Source organism: Pinus tabuliformis, chromosome 2_2 (assembly GCF_031772625.1).
Source record: "Pinus tabuliformis cultivar Carrire ecotype Pingquan chromosome 2_2, CPIR1, whole genome shotgun sequence".
Taxonomy (NCBI): domain Eukaryota; kingdom Viridiplantae; phylum Streptophyta; class Pinopsida; order Pinales; family Pinaceae; genus Pinus; species Pinus tabuliformis.
This window is the reverse complement of record NC_142300.1, coordinates 1,141,280,812-1,141,285,820: the sequence shown is the minus strand read 5'-3', so window position 1 is coordinate 1,141,285,820 and position 5,009 is coordinate 1,141,280,812.

The following is a 5,009-nucleotide window of genomic DNA, read 5'->3' as shown; positions in this document are numbered from 1 at the left end:
ATTCTTGATTGAGTTTCATCTTCAAAGCATATGTGACAATTGGGAAACTTTTCTAGTAAGAAATCATTTTGAAAACAAAACCCCTGAATAGTCAAGTGGTAGCAGAAACCGAAGGGGAATAAAGAGAAAAATGGAAACAGTAATAGAACATGAACCATAGTCCCAACAAGAATTATAAGAGGATGGTCTAACCATTGTAGAAATTTTGCAGAAAATGAATAGAGGAAGTCTTAGAAGAAAGAAAGCCGACAAGGAAACATAGGAATTATCCCAAACAAAAATCCTTCCTAAGATGGAAAATCCAAAAGCTAAAGAGAAGAATACTCAAGGATTGCCAACCACGGGTTTGAGAAGAAGCACCAGATCAAACACAATGAAAGAAGCAGCCTCGAGAGTTGCAGAACATATCAATCTTGAGTTGAAAGAGAAATATAAAGGTCTTGAGGACTCCCCAAGAGAATCACTAAAACTGTCACCAAGGGTGTCACCACCTCCCTTCAGTTCACCTCCAAGGAGTCTAGTACAAAGTTTAGGTATTGATCCTGTGTAGTAAGAAATTTATGATTACATAGAATCATTAGAGAAAAAGGAAGCAGCAACCAAAGGATCAATCCAGAGCCCTGGAGAAGGAAGTAACTAGTTTAATGAGCCACAAGAACCTCCAACATCTAACGTCTTGAAACAATAGATCTTTGAGCTGGAGACATTAAATAGGTACCTCGAAATTGAAAATCAATGCTGAAGGCATAGAATGGAATTCAAATTTCCAAGAGTGACAACCTTATTCTTCACTTAAGTCTATTGTATAAAAATAACATGAAATTGAAGAAATAAAAGAGGGAAATGAAAAGAGAAATCATTAACCTAAAATATAAGATCCTTATGAGGAAACCAAGGATGGCACTAGCTGCCAAAAAGAAGAAGAATGTGAAATATGGAAGTGATAGCAAGGATATAAAGGAGAATGAAAATGTTGTGTTGTATGAGTACATACAAAACCTCCAGTGTGGGGGAATGTAGAGTCCAAGAACTACTTTACCTTGACACCGTTTTTTCCCATATTACTTCCCTTTCCCTATCGCTATCATCCAAATAAATACAATAAATATAAATTTTTGTTAAGGTAAACACTCATATGTCCTCTTTTTCATAGTTTTTCAATATGCCATATTGTTTTATTAAAGTTTGCATGCCTCTATAGAATTGACCTAATTTTCCAGCTAATCCACAAATCTGCAACTACTTCCATTGTTGACAGGGTTTGATTGCGCCAGCTCATAAAAGGAGTATATGGGTAGATAGGGAATGATCCTCTCATGGATTTCTTCATGTTTTCTCAAGATAATCCTTTAAGATGTCCACACTACAACATGGTCAACCATGATAGTTAACTACAAGATAATGTGCTGGCGCAAAGTCCGAGTTTCAAGAGATATTATCAATTTTCTTTTTCCATAGCAAATTGATGAATAAGTGATATGATTTTCTTTGATAAGGATTGTAGCGAAGATCCATAGGCTTGAATTTTTCATTTTATTAATTAAAAACTCTATAAGAAAAATGGACACTCTGTGTTAAAGGCATGCCACTGTATGTAATTTTAAAGCATCATGTAGAAACTATTTTCTGATTAATGCAAAGATCTTGGTTCATACATTTTATGTGTTGTTGATTAACTCTGTTGACTACCTTGTGGAGGGCCCCTACATGTAGATCGAGTCTTTGATTCACTGCAACTAGATTTTCTTTTATTTCATAGATTTAATCTATGGATGCTCTCTTTTTATATTTTTAGGATGAAGTTCAATGGAGTTCACGACTATATTGATCTCTGCATCAATAATATTGTTTGCTTTATACCTAGCATAACTCAATCATCTCATTTTATTTATACCTAACATAAATCAATCATCTCATTTTCTTTATAGGTAGTATATGTTAGTCATTTCGATTGCATTCATAGTTTAGTTATTTCATAGCTTAGTAATATTGTTTCTCCTTTACTTTTGCATTTAATGAAGTTGTAGTAGATAAGAGTGACAATCTTTCTGAGCATCTGAATTCAAGCATCTTTCATTTTCCAATTTGATAAAAAGGATATCCTTCATATCATTTCATGCTCTCATAATTAGCTTTGTTTATAAAATCCAAAAACAATTGAAAAGTAGATTAACTTAGTATATTCATTGAAAATATTTAAGATCATTATTCAACCATCCTATAAAGCTCAATTCAATTAGAATTAACTCTAGACATATTATTTAGAATAATCAATTAAAAATCTAAAAGATAAAACTCTAATATAGATAGTAACATCATCTCCATATTTATTCTAGAATTTGACATTAATTTAGATAACAATAACATAATCACCTTAACAACATAAGTAACTTCTAGCACAAACAGTGCACTTGTACTTCATCAGTTTATCTGCCATGGTCGATAATTTATGCTTACAATTTAAGAATATTAAATTGACTAAACATATAATTTTATCAAACCCCAAGCTTTCATTTCTTAAGATGACTTTGTATCTTTTGGAGATATACATTCTTCATGGTGTGTGCACATGGCCTGTTTTTAATCTTCCCTGCAATCTTCCTCGCTAATGAAAATCTCATTACTTGTGGTTTTTTTATGTTTTTCCTTTGTCTCACCATTGGATTCTTATTTCATTCTCTCAATCATATTTTAGTATGCATCCTAGTTTTCTTTTCAAAGCACTCTTCAACAATGACCATGATGATGCAACCAACTGCTAAAGAAATTTGGAATAGGTAATAGTATGGATCATGGTTATTTAATGTTTGAAATATCTTTTGGTTTAAATTTTCGTTATATCACTCCATATTTATCAGGAAAAGATTCAAAAGTCCTCTCCATATACATATAAAGTACTATATAGGTTGACTCTTGATATTGATTTTCAAATCATGGAGTAAATACAGAATCTAAAATATAAAGAGAACAATTCTCATTGCAATTAATAAAGAAACATATCTTCATTTTCCATTTTTGATAGACTTGGTTTACCTCTGATTCGTTGAACGTGAGATGCCATTTTTTAGTTTATTACTTTCTTTAGTTCATATTTAATAAATGATGATTTTGGGTCAATGAGATTTCAAAAAGTTCAACTTCTTCATATTTTAAATTCCAATTAAAAGAAGAGGTTTTCTTTGGTTGGAAAAAATGATATTTCTTAGGTAAAATTTTAAATGAAATTCTCCAATGGTAAGTTTCATACACCCACTCTCTTCCTTTTCCATTTCTTTACATTTTGTTTTCAATTTTCGTTTTAGTTTTTGCTTATTTATATCTCTGTTTTGCAAGACTGCAAGAATTACTGCACACATGATATTTGAAACCCATTCTCCTTGTTTTCTTTTAGGGTTTTGGAAGAGCAACAGTGATGTGCACATCAGCTAAATTGGGGAGTCCCTCAACCTTTTAGCTTGTCTCTCAAACACTATTCTGATCAGAAAATTGTTAAGATGCTTTCATTGCAAGCTTTGTTGTGAAACAAGAAAGTTTGCAAGAGACAAAGACTTCTCATTTGGATTCATTTCACCTCAAAGTTGTGATTCACTTTACGTTTTGAGAGCCTCATTTCTTATAACTTTGCAAGATAATTTTTTTTAAAATCTCAACATAGAATGAACATTCACATGATTATCTTCTTTTACTCTTTTGTTGAGACATTTGTATAATTAGCCTTCTTGGGTTTGTATTTGATTTGGGCTTTTCTTTTAGGTTTTCCTTTCCCATTTTGACATGTTTAGAGTTGTTGCTTTTATATTTCATTTTAGTTTCGATTTCTTTTTCACTTTTTCCATTGCTCATGATTCGAGTTTGGTGACTCTGCCATGGTTTATGTGGAAGGCCTTTTTTTCACCTAACATTGGTTGGCATACATAGGAAATATTTACTTTGTCTATTTCAATGAGTTTCATTTACCATTAAAGGTATATTTTTATGGAATCATAAATCCTTCTTGTATTAAATCTTTTTCATGGGGGAACACACATCCTTTCTAAGTGATATAGTTCACATTTTCAAGGAAAGCACTGACCTAAGTTTAATTCAATGGATCCCTCCCATCTTCCCACTTCATATAAAAAGCCTCTTAATGAATAGTCACAGGGAAATAAATGGAGTCAACATTATGGAAGTATTATATCCATTAGCATAAGTCTCTATTACCATCCCACCTCTTTCACTCAGGGACATCATAAACTAAAGATCACAAATGCACTGATCAAAAGGGCGATTAAAAGAGGAAGCATGAGAAATACAAGTAAACCCATCAGGGCTATGGATGCTCGCCAACAATGGGGCCATGCTTGTATGGCATAAAAGACAACTTCGTCGAGTCATTGTTCAAGCTCATTGGCAACGAAGCGATGTCACAGACCATTCATAACGAAGGATATATGATTTATCAAAAAACTCGTGTCTATACCTTCTTCTTTTTTTCATACGAGGTAATCTTAAATAATAAAATTTTTCCAAAATTTTGGATTCATGATTTTTACTCAAGTATACTTTGAGTACTATCTTTTCGAACACATATTTCTTAATCCATTTATGTGAGACCCATGGTAATGCTTTATTGTTTGTCAATTTGATGAAATCCATCATTTTTAATCTTTGGGTAAATAAAAGTTCATTGTATTTTAACCAAAGATCATTGGTTCTTCCCCGTATGTCGCCATCGTTGAGGTGAAAACTCAACCCCCCGATTTTGACTTATTTATTTCAAATAATGGGGACCCTTTTCATAAATTTTGGCTGAATCACATTTTAATATTTCTTTTTGTTAAGTGTCTACAATTTTGCCAATTTTTTTTTTCATCGGATTTCCCTTTTGATTGCTTCATTGTGTTCAATTTTTCACAAAATTTCCATTGGTACTCATTTAATCTCATTTGTTTATACGATTTGCAAATGACAATCCTCCGAAGTTTGATAATTTTTACTCTCTGGACTAAAAAATGTATATTATGTTA